Consider the following 12,924-nt stretch of genomic DNA (forward strand, 5'->3'; position numbering starts at 1 on the left):
TCTGTCCTGTGGACTATGCAATGCCATCTTAAAAAAAAAATAACTCCAGATCCCTCTTTCCAGGCTCTACTAGATCACTGAGAAAGTGGCAATGGGAATGACTCACTTTTTCATGTAATCAAGGATTTTCTGCCCCCGTGATGTCATCATGTCCCTTAAAATATTGTGCAACTTCCAGGCCACGGAAGGAGAACTGATGTCTACACGTCACATCCATGCAGGGAAACCACACTACATTTCCCACAATGCCTAGGGAAATGGAGGTCGTGGCAGCCGTGTGCGTGGGCAGAGCAAGTTAGAAGTCTGAGACTCCGGGGTCCGCCCACTTCAGTGAACAGAGACCTAGGTACAGAGGGGAAGTTACAAGACCGGTAGCCAGGGCAATAGGGGGCATACCAGCCACCGGTCTTACAAACCGGAAATCACAGGGAATCAAGTCGGTGATTTTAAAAATGCACCTTCATTTTCTCTTAGACCCCTTTCACACTGGGGCGGTTTGCAGGCGCTATTGCGCTAAAAATAGCGCCTGCAAACCGACCCAAAACAGCCGTTGCTTTGTCTCCAATGTGAAAGCCCCGAGGGCTTTCACACTGGAGCGGTGTGCTAGCAGGACGGGAAAAAAAAGTCCTGCTAGCAGCATCTTTGGATCGGTGTATACACCGCTCCTGGCCATTGAAATCAATGGGGCAGCGCGGCTATACCGCCGGTAAAGCGCTTTGCAGTGGTTTTTAACCCTTTCTCAGCCACTAGCGGGGAGTAAAACCGCCCTGCTAGCGGCCGAATACCGCCGCTAAAATGACGGTAAAGCGACACTAATAATAGCGGCACTTTACCGCCGACGCACCTCCCGCCCCAGTGTGAAAGGGGCCCTTAAAGCCAGAGGAAAGAGGAAAGAGTCTTTACATATCTGCTCAAGGTAGGAAAGCACCAGCAACAGGTTGGATTAAAAAAAATATATATATATGTAATAATTTTTCTTTTATTTAAATAAGATTTTTTTTTATTTGTATCAAATCAATTTAAAAAAATGCTTTTGGAGTACTACAAATCTATCTAAAGATAGATTTTTATTTAAGATACATTAATAATTTAGTTTATTCAGCATGAAATGGAGCTTAGCTATGTAGCATGAAGCTGTATACTCTGCAATATTTAGATTTTTGGTAAACTCATTCAATGAATTCCAAGCTGAGATGACATGCACTGCATTGATGCATTCACGCAATTTCACAGGGACCATGAGATAAAACAAAGTTCAGGAATATTCCTTTATCCCATTGTTTTGCAAATCTATGTACACTACAAACTATATTATTTAATCAGTTCTGCTATCGCTGTTTAACTGACCTGACAGCTTATTATTCTAAATAGGAAACCTTCATTTTGTTTGCAAATATTAAAGCGGAGGTCCGCCGAAAATTTTATTTTTTTTTTTAAAAGTCAACAGCTACAAATACTGCAGCTGCTGACATTTAAAATATGGACACTTACCTGTCCAGGGCGCCCGCGAACTGTCGCTCGGCTCTCGGGTGCCCCTGCCGCTATCTTCGGTAAGGGAATAAGGAAGTGAAGCCTTGCGGCTTCACTTCCCGGTTCCCTACTGCGCATCCGCAAGTCGCGCTGCGCAATCCGGATGATCCCTGCTGTCCCTGGGACCCGTGTGGTTCCCAGAAGACAGCTGGGGGAGGGGGGGCTGGAAGAGGCGTAGACTCCCCCGGGAGTCTATGCCCGGAAATGGGTGCAAATACCTGGATTATACAGGTATCTGCACCCACCCCCCCCCCGCGAAAGGTGCCAAATGTGACACCGGAGGGTCAATTTTTGTGTCAACCTCCACTTTAAAGATTCTAACTACAAGCGAAAATGGATCCTTATATTTAAAGAGCCCCTGTCATTTCAGCTCAATCATGGCAGCGCCCGTTAGCGGGCATCCAATCACCTGCTGCCACCACGTCCCTCACCTGGTTGCTTCACTGCCGCATCACCAGCCATTAAAGTGAATGGGACTTCGGTGAGTCAACAGCGGGTCAGAGAAGGAGCTGCTGCTGGACAGAGATGACAGTTGCCTTTTTACTAGCGATTTAATATCCACCCTAGTGTTAGGACTACAGAATACCTCCCCCTGTGGTATGGAGGCCAAAATCACTTCCTGTCCTAGAGTGACCATGCTACTTCTCAAAAGATAAAAACAAAAAACAAAAACAACAAAACAAATCCTGAAAAAAATTAAAAATGAATGCATCCATTGCATCTAAGGAATGGTAAGCTGCAATATATTACATGTTTGCACTCATTGAACAGATATAACAAAATACTTTGCAGACCAAAAGAAGCAAATAAGAGAAGTTCAGTGTGTTTAATATAAAATTATATTTATATAATATATGCAATATTATTTTTATATAAGAGACAGACATGATATACAATGCTCCATCTAAAATACAGGAACGACCAATACATGAAATCATCCAGAACCACTCATAGATGTGTAAGTTCCCACACTTTGCAGAGTTCCAGATGTCAGACATTCTAATCATATGATGTAAGCAGCCAAGTGCAAAATATTAGCTAAGGCATTTCAGTTCCCTATAATACCCATCAACAAAAGATGCTCAAGCTTTTGCTTGTGTGATTGTGCAAGCACTGTCCATGTGATGACAATGTTACAGCAAATCTTTCTGAAAAGCTTCTGAAACGTTTCACACATGCAGTCAAATGCGCAAATTTCTTTATGCAATGAAACATACTCTGTACATCTTTTTATTCTTAACCACATTTTTATTACGTTAATTTTCTGTGGGATCTACATTCATGATCCTCCCTGGAGTGGGTGGTTCTGTTCTTTATTCTTGGAAAAACGCAACAGCATGGTAACTAAAATATAATAATCTGTGACGGCAGAATGTGGAGAAAGCCTTCCAGGAAACACTGAAGTACTAATATTGTTTATTCAAAGCAGGGACTTATGAAGGAGGAAGAGCCCATGATGGAGGACCATCAGTAGCATCTGTGTTGTCCACTCCTATAAAGGTAAAATGCTGCTCTGTTCACTGCTTGGTTTTTCAGCACAACACTCTTCATCAGGTGCTGGTTTCAACTTGTCAAAGAAAAGTAACCTTTTAAAAACTAAAAAAATTCAAAAGGAAGCCAAAAGATTAAAAGAAACAAAAAACACAACTTTTTCCCTTACGGGTTAAGGAAACCTAACCTTTAGTGATTTGGGGGAGGGAGGTGGCCGAGACCTACTTAGGGGGTGGGTGCAAAAAAGGTAAAGAAACTTGGTAAAAAAGTATCATTACCCTTTACAAAGACACCTGATAGCTTCCACCACCCCAAGCAAAGTATACTTACCGATCCATGCTTACTTGCTGCCTACAGAGAGCAGTGCCTGGGTATGGGAGAGTATGACAGTGCTTGGACCTTAGTGAAACAGTTGTCAGACCTGAAAACGGTCTCATGGAAGAACAGAGACGCCATGCACCTGGGTGAGCTGAGACACCAGACCCTTCTCAGGGAAAACTCCTACAGTGTGCTATTGCACACAAAACTAAACACAAGATGTCCTCGTGGGACATAACACAAGTGAATAAAAAAAAAAAAAAAAAAAAAAAAAAAAAAAAACAGAAGGGGTCAACAAGTTAGCCTTGCAAAATCCACCCAATGGGATGAACTCCCTGGTGGTTTGTTCTGAGTCCAATGGTAAAGAGGCGGAGGAGAGCAACTTGTTATGACTGTCCTATTTAAGCGACCGGAAAGCAAGGGAACTTCCTGCTTTTGATGATGTTGCACAGTAATGACGAAACGCATCAAGCCTGAATACATAACATATCACTTCTGGCATGGACGTTGGAACACACGCTGATCTGCAGACATCGTTATCGTACACCAGCCATTAACCGCACGGGGGACGATCATTTGAGCCGCTTTCTATAGCATTTTAACAAGGATATTTTAATAGTAAGATGACCATGTTCATTAAAAGTTTTAAGGATCTTACACAACGAGGAGTCCTTTTTCATATCTTATATACCTGCAAAACCTGGTCCATGAACACTACAGTGGGAGGCAAGACATCTCAGCGGGATTACCCAGTGGACACTGTGGTGGGATGGTGGGATAGGTCCCCCCCAAGAGACCTAAAAACACAGTTTACTCTTTCTTACCATAAGGTTGAGGAGTCCAATCTATCCGGCGAGTACGGATCCATATAACCACACAAGAGGAGGATTAAAAGTCACCGTTGGAGCACAAGAGCACTTTTAACATGCACATGTATAATCACATGTCACTTTATTATTGTATCTATAACAGTCACCATATTTATTAGTTATAAGTCACTATTTATTATTGAAATAATTTATTCATCAATCGGTATTTATGAAGTTCATCAGTCACATGTCAACAGGATTATTTATGTAATATTTACTGTCCGTTCGGATTGGAGGTAGGAAGGTGTAAATGGACACAAGTCCATAGAGGAGAATGGAAACGGACAGGTTGGACCTCGATCAGAATGCTTGTGTGAAAGGGGCCTAAGAATACACGACTCTTGTGTTTGCACAATTTACTGATCCTGGAGTTCAGCTTTAGCCTAGGTTCACACTGAATGCTGGTTCAAAATTGTGCGAGTTTAGCTGAACTCGCACGATTTCAAACTGGCATTTCAGTCCGACTTGGGGGCCAATTTGACAGACATCCGTGTGCGTTCATGCACAGACGTCTATTGCAATTGCCCCTAAAGTCACCAAAAGTAGTACAGGAACTACTTTTGGGATCGGTGCAGCACCGCAAATTCGGCGTCGCACAGATTCGGACGGTGCCATTTCCGGTGATAGGCTCCGATTTGACATGTCAAACCGCATGTCAAATTGGCCCAAAGTAAAAAAAGATGATGCTTAATCGAACATTGACACACTGGGGTTGATTTACTAAAACTAGAGTGCAAAATCTGGCGCAGCTCTGCATGGATGCCAATCAGCTTCCAGGTTTATTTGAACAAGCTAAAAGCTAGAAGCCGACTGGCTACCATGCACAGCTGCACCAGATTTTGCACTCTCCAGTTTTAGTAAATCAACCCCTCACTGCTGAGGCTGAATTTATACCGGTGTTTACTTCCAGAAATAGGCAAAAAGTAAACAGATTCAGCACATGATGTGTCAAGACACATCACAGGTCTTTTGTTTTGATGTCAGATAAATACATCATGTAGTCATCCTGTTAACTTCCCCCTAACTGGTCTTTTAAACCTGTTGCTATTAAAAAAAAAAAAAAAAAAAAAAAAAAACACACACACACACAAACACCACACAACCTCATGGCCTACACTTCCTCCAGAAATAACATGTAAACAGGCACCTTATATTGTGCCCAACATCTCTGGTGCCATAGCCCATATAACATAACCAACGGGAATTAAATCTACATCACAGACTATACGATGACCTCTGTGATTGGATTTCTGCTCATCTCTCACCCAATGTACTTATAAAACTTTATTCATTTAAAACTACTGTCAACTGGAAAATACATTAAACACATAATTATTACAAAATATGTATCTTCTGAAAACATTAATTGACAGAATGGCAAAGCCATAAAGGACTATTCAGTGTATAATGTAATCTCAAGCCTAAGACTGTTATATAATTATAATAAATAGATATATATTCATACTTAGACCCCTTTCGCACTGCGGCGCTTTACAGGCGCTAAAAATAGAACCTGCAAAGCGCCTCTCCTTTCACACTAGAGCGGTGCACTGGCAGGACGCTCAAAAAAGTCCTGCAAGCAGAATTTTCGAGGCGCTGTAGGAGTGGTGTATACACCGCTCCTAAAGCACCCCTGCCCACTGCAATCAATGGGCAGCGGTGCTTTGAACCCTTTTTTGGCAATTAGCGGGGGAGTAAAAGCGCCCCGCTATCGGCCGCAAAAATGACGGTAAAGCGCAGCTAAAAATAACAGCGCTTTACCGCCGATGCCCAGATGCTGCCAGTGTGAAAGTGCCCTAAGATTGTAAGCTCTAATGAGCAGGGACCTCCAATTCCTACTGTATTAAAGTGTAATGTAACTGTACTGTCTGCCCTCGTGTTATAAAGCACAGCGTAAACTCTTGGCGCTATATAAATCCTGTGTTATAATAAGAAATTCTGTCAACACATTTAAAAAGAGCATAAAAATTAAATGCTATAGAGGGTTATATGCAAATATATCTCAGGGTCCCACAGCAACAGAATTCATGACAAAGACTCATGGTTCTGCCAAGGAAGACAGACGTAAGCCCCTCCGGAGGGGGCAGGATGGGACACTGAACTGACGGACAAAAGAAGCAGCAAACCCTTTATTTGCCTAAAAGATGCGACGGGTTATACAAACTCATTGCCATTAGTAGCTTTATTGTGTTTAACCTAGTTCAAATATAAATATTTACAAAATCCTAATAACCAATCACACCCTACAACACCACACAAAGCACCAAACAAACCAATCAATGAGTAAGCAACAGCAAACACATTGTACAAAGACATGTATATCCCATACACAGAGCACAAATCTATTATGCAACGAGAGAGAGAGAGAGAGAGAGAGATATCAAAGAAAACAGCAGACACATTCTAAACAAATCATTATGAAGGAACAACATACAAATCACTACATCCACATCACCAACGACTTTTAATATCCATTTTAAGGAATAGAATGTATAAACTAATCTAAACCACCAGTACCTTTGAAAGTTTCACACAAAGCCTCCAGAGCAGAACATAAGTCGCTGTTCGCATCTATACGCTGCAGCAATGCACGGGTTGATAAGCCTTTTAACATGCAACGTATGTTGCATTAGGTAGTCTACTGCTACTTTTTTTTTTTTTTTTTTTATGTACCGCACAGAAATAAGTCACAAAGCATGCTGGTGTGATTTAGCGCATGTACATTGACGGGTGTGTCTGGGGTGCCATTAGGAATAAGGCACTACAATGTGTTTGCAACAGAGATGTGTTTTGTTCACTAAATACTGATTGCGCCTTAGAAGAAAGGAGTACACCCCGAAAACATGGACATGGACAGTAATCCATTGTTTTAATTGCAGTTGCACTAATGCGGCTACAATCACCTCAAGCATGTGAACTGAACTGGTTTTACCCTGGCACACAGTTGTGAATAGGGCCTTATAAAAGATACAAGTATTGGCATATTGAGATTATAAATGATACAAGTATTGGCATATTGAGATCTATAATGAAGATACCAAGTGGGACACACAAATCTCCGCCATGTTCATCCCAGTGATATCTGATCTGAAGGGGACCAGGGTATCCATATTGACATTTCAGACAGGCAAAAAAACACAAGCGGCAGTGGGGTTGATATACTAAAATTAGAGAGTGCAAAATCTGGTGCAGCCCTGCACGGTAGCCAATCAGCTTCTAACTTCAGCTTGTTCAGTTAAGCTTTCACAAAAATAACTGGAAGCTGATTGGTTTCTATGTAGAGCTGCACCAGATTTTGTATGCTCCAGTTTTAGTAAATCAACCCCAATGTGTCAAACCAGGCCCCTGTGTATCTGTTGAGTGGACAGATTTTTGATCCAGCCAGTAAACAGCCAATATTTGTAAACCACCATTAAAAACACATTCCACACACGCTGGTAGGTTAATTGGATCCTGTCTAAATTGTCCCTAGTATGTATGTATGTATGTATGTATGTATGTATGTATGTATGTATGTATGTGAGTTAGGGACCTTAGATTGTAAGCTCCTTGAGGGTAGGGACTGATGTGAATATACAATGTATATGTAAAGCGCTGCGTAAATTGACGGCGCTATATAAGTACCTGAAATAAATAAATAAAAGAATATCTCCCAATGCATATTCTTTCTCTACATAAATTTTGCAGAGTAAAAAAAAAAAAAATTCCCAAAATTCTGCTGCACCTTAGAAAGTATCTGGGGCCATTATTGTCTTGCATTCCTCATGCATCCCAAGAATTATAATAAGAATTGAATGGTTGTCGGGCCAGCAGAAAACCGGTTGGGATCTGGCCCTCATGAAGCCTCCAAAGAAGCAGATGAGGGTATGCTGGCAATATACAGAAGATGACATCCCACATGTTCATACCAATCATTCTTGGGTGACTCTGCAGCTGTTGAGGAACTACACAGTGAAATGGGCCTTGCTGACTTATCTACTTCCTCAGCAGATATCCCAATGTGCACACAGCTGTTACACAGAAAAACCACTGATCATGTGTGCCAATCTGAGTTCACGAAACTGTCAGTGTGTATGGCCAGCACAGACATCACTCCACTCTAGACACATGTGAAGGAAAACAACTTGTACAGGCTTTAGGGTCATTCACATTAGCCTGCATGCTAAAATGCATGTGTGCGCTGTGTAGTGGAGGTGCAAAACATTCTTACAATGCATCACTTTGTTTAATTTACTGAACAGCGCAAAATAACACTTCATTCAGCTCCAAGCACTGCAGTGAGGTGACATGCAAAACAATGCAGCGCCTCTGAACTTTTATGCATGCCACCTCAACACAGTATGCACAAGGCACATAGAAAACCACTCCTTTCTATGTGCCCTTGCTTTAAAAGCAGAACTAAACCCTCCTATCCTTTACAGCCAATAAAGCTTGTATCTTATCCTCCATTTGATCGGCAGCTGTCAGGATGCTGCACATGTGATCAGTTATGACCCCAGCCAATTGACAGCTTAACAATTCGGTTAAGAGCACAAGCAACTGTGAAAGTTATCATTCCTGGCCTGTCTTGAATGTAACCGTTTTGGGAAACCATCAAATTGATGGGTTTAGTTCCACTCTAAGGCCGGGTGAGACACAGTGAGATTACAGGAGGAATAATTATCTGTTTTTTGTTGCATGCTAGTCTCATATGGAATATGAAGAGGTTACTGAATTTATGAAAATTCTCATACGACAGAATACAACTTCGGAAGTGATGTAATGTGTTGAATGTTTTGTAATGTATTCTTGGGTTTCCGAGCATTCTGTCGTACGAGAATTTTCATAACTTCAGTAACATCATCACTTCGATATGAGACCATAATGCAACAGAAAACGGACGATCTTTTCTTCCGATAATCTGATCGTGTGTACTAAGCTTTAAGCCTGTGTTGATCTGTGCAACAGCTCAGCAGACATAGTGTGAATGAGTTCACGCTTTTTTTTTTTTTTTTATTAAAGTTCTGCTTGCATAGAAACATTAGATCAGCTTATTTTGCAGACTACGTCATCCCCCTCCCCCATCCACAATGAAAATCCTTCACTCAGTGAAGGCTATAAAAGAGATTTGGGATCCGGGGCTTTCCCAGGATGGTGAGGCCCAAAGACATCAATGGAACATGCAAGAAGCTGACAGGTACGGGGATTCCTTTCCTTCAAGATCCACCTGAAGTGGAACTAAACCCTCCTATCCTTTACAGCTAATGAAGCTGTCATCTTATCTATGACACCAGACATCTGATGATTTGACAGACTGGTGGAGAGCACAAGCAACTCTGACAGTTTCATTCACAGCATACCTTGAATCCTAAATTAATGGGTTTAGTTCCAATTTAAAGTGACACTTGGGGCTTGTTCACATTATGCATGCATGAAAACTGACGGGAAAACTGCACAGATTTCACTTGCAAAGACATGTTTTCATGTGCGTCAGTTAAGTGCCCCATTCACACCAATGTTGATGTCATGTCAGTTTTTCTCCCGTGCAGAAAACTGCATACACGTTGCAGATTCCTGCGCAGAAAAAATCTGCATGCGATACCAGTGTTGTGAACACGGCACACAGAGAACAATTGTTTTTTTTTGTGCCCTTGCAGAACATGTGCAGAAAAACTGATGTCTCTAAACCATGGTGTGAGCAAGGCCTAAACTCATCAATGTAACAGTTTAAAAAAAAAAAAAAAAAAAAGTTGCTAACTGTCACATTTGATTGCGTCCTCAACCAAACCATCAAATGGCAGAGGTCATACCTGAGCACGTGTGCAGCATCATGGCAGTTGCAGATCAAAGAGGTTAAGATGGCAGGTCCTATGGCTGAAAAGAACAGGAGGGTTTAGTTCCACTTTAAGGGCCCTTTTACACTGGGGCGGCGTCGGCGGTAAAGCGCCGCTATTATAAGCGGCGCTTTACCATCAGTATTCGGCCACTAGCGGTCTGGTTTTACCCCCCACTAGCAGCCGAGAAAGGGTTAAATACCACCACAAAGTGCCTCTGCAGAGGCGCTTTGCCAGCGGTATAGCCGCTCTGTCCCATTGATTTCAATGGGCAGGAGCGGTATACACTCTGCTCCTTCAGCGCTCCAAAGATGCTGCTAGCAGGACTTTTTTTCCCGTCCTGCTAGCGCACCTCTCCAGTGTGAAAGCCCCAGGGGCTTTCACACAGGAGACAAAGCAGCGGCACTTTCGGGTCGGTTTGCAGGCGCTATTATTAGCGCAATAGCGGCTGCAAACCGCCCCAGTGTGAAAGGGCACAAAAGTGTCACTTAACTCTGGTTTAAAACAAAAATCCAGTATGTATTCTCAATTCAAAAGCATCTCTTCTGTTATTCTCAGCCTTCTCCAGATCCCAAGATGGACGGGGGACTCTGGGATGTGCGGTGTGCATAAAGCCGAGGACATGATCACAACAAACACAAACTGCTAACTCCAAACAGGGGGGAGGAGAGATTCAGGAGCTTACAAACGGTTGTTTCAGGGCGGCAGAACGACACAGTAAGAAACTATTTAATGAAAACAGATTCCAGGGCCATTCAGTAATGGATGTGTATGGATTTTCATTGGAGAATAGGGACATTATTTAGTGTCACTGATGACTCCCTTATAAACCAGCACATCACAGCATTCACAACTACCACTGGACTGTACGTCAGCCCAGAGATGGCTGAGCTGCAGAGAGATATGCGACTCCTCTCAGATCCTCCTCTGCTAGTGGTCAGTGCTGCTGATCACAATCATCAAAATACAAGACAAAAATTAAAAGAAAACTGATCAGTATTCGGCAATATGGGGTTTATTGCCCCTCCCCCATCTTCCTCATGTCTTTGGATGTGAAGATCTGCTTGCCTGACACACACACAAAGATCTCAGCAATTAGATGGTCAGATATGAGGCGGACAAAGAGAGAAGAAAGTTGTAGGGTGATCCTGGAGAGGGGACCTGTCACCTCCATCTTGCCTGTCCGTGGAGGGGACCATAGCGGAGGGTGAGGGGCACCACAGGAGGAGGATGAGGGGACCATAGAAGAAGGTTGAGGGGACCATAGAAGAAGGTTGAGGGGACCATAGAAGAAGGTTGAGGGGACCATAGAAGAAGGTTGAGGGGACCATAGAAGAAGGTTGAGGGGACCACAGAAGAAGGTTGAGGGGACCATAGAAGAAGGTTGAGGGGACCACAGAAGAAGGTTGAGGGGACCACAGAAGAAGGTTGAGGGGACCACAGAAGAAGGTTGAGGGGACCATAGAAGAAGGTTGAGGGGACCACAGAAGAAGGTTGAGGGGACCACAGAAGAAGGTTGAGGGGACCACAGAAGAAGGTTGAGGGGACCATAGAAGAAGGTTGAGGGGACCACAGAAGAAGGTTGAGGGGACCACAGAAGAAGGTTGAGGGGACCACAGAAGAAGGTTGAGGGGACCACAGAAGAAGGTTGAGGGGACCACAGAAGAAGGTTGAGGGGACCACAGAAGAAGGTTGAGGGGACCACAGAAGAAGGTTGAGGGGACCATAGAAGAAGGTTGAGGGGACCACAGAAGAAGGTTGAGGGGACCACAGAAGAAGGTTGAGGGGACCACAGAAGAAGGTTGAGGGGACCACAGAAGAAGGTTGAGGGGACCATAGAAGAAGGTTGAGGGCACCATAGAGGAAGGTAAGGGGCTCTCTGGTCATTGTGATGTAAGCACACCCGCCTCCCTGTCACTCACCCAGCCCTGGAGTGGAGAACTGGTCCTCCCTGAGCCCGGACTCACAGGCCTGCTGGCGGCGTCACGATGACAGGAGAGCTAACAATGACACAACCTCGGCCCGGCTCCTCCTCCCCTCACCGACCTGCCCGGTCTGTACCGGTGCAGCCTGTGGCAGTGCAGCGCTCTCTGGCTGACACACAGCGGAAACTGCAACAACAGAGCACAGTCTGCCGGAGGCGACGCTATCGCTACCCGGTAACGTCACCACGTAAGGCCATAAACACAGAGGAGAGGAATAGCCCCGGGGTGACGTCGCGACGCACGTCCGCAGTGAAGGATCATGGGAGTTGTAGTTGTCTCGGGGGCGAGGGTTGCACTGCTCTGTGTGCTGCGCCTCCCTGTCTGTTCTTCTGTACAGGAGAGCCATGATCTAACATCTGGTGTAGCAGCTCCATAGACACACACCTCTGTGCTTGTAGTCTCTGCTGACTTGTACCTAGCTGCAGAGGTGCTAATCTAGTTGGTGGAGTGCCATGGCCATAAACTGCTGCCTGAGTTTTCCTTCACACTCAGTACTGCCAACCTACCAGATTGTAATTTACTGACACAAGGCCCAAAATTTACTGGCATTCGGACACCTTTCTCTAAATGTAAAAATCTACTGTTTTTTGTTACTTGGAACCCCCAAACTTTATCTATATACAGTATATATATTTTAGCAGAGGCCCTACAGAATAAAATAATGGGTGTTGCAATTTTTTATGTCACATGGTATTTGCACAGCAGTTTTCCAACATAATTTTTTTTAGAAAAAATACACTTCAATTAATTTTATTGCACAGTAACACAATATAATACCTAATTTTTTTTTGTAAAATATAAAACATGTTACACTGAGTAAATATATACCTAACATGGCACGCTTTAAAATTGTGCCCGCTCATGAAATGGCGGCAAACTATGGTACCTAAAATTCTCCATAGGCGACCCTTTAGCCAC

The 12,924-nt window shown here is 43.4% G+C and overlaps 1 protein-coding gene across 1 annotated transcript in view; it reads right to left on the reverse strand.

The window, feature by feature from the left end:
* Nucleotides 1-12,219, reverse strand: part of PELI1 (pellino E3 ubiquitin protein ligase 1) — a 106,938-nt gene extending 94,719 nt beyond the window's left edge. The window contains exon 1 of the mRNA XM_073628191.1: nucleotides 11,944-12,219. The gene's annotated coding sequence lies outside the window, so the exon portion shown is untranslated. The remainder of the gene's footprint in view (nucleotides 1-11,943) is intronic.
* Between the last annotated feature and the right edge of the window lie 705 nt (nucleotides 12,220-12,924).

This window comes from Aquarana catesbeiana, linkage group LG04 (assembly GCF_042186555.1).
Source record: "Aquarana catesbeiana isolate 2022-GZ linkage group LG04, ASM4218655v1, whole genome shotgun sequence".
Classification (NCBI taxonomy): Eukaryota; Metazoa; Chordata; class Amphibia; order Anura; family Ranidae; genus Aquarana; species Aquarana catesbeiana.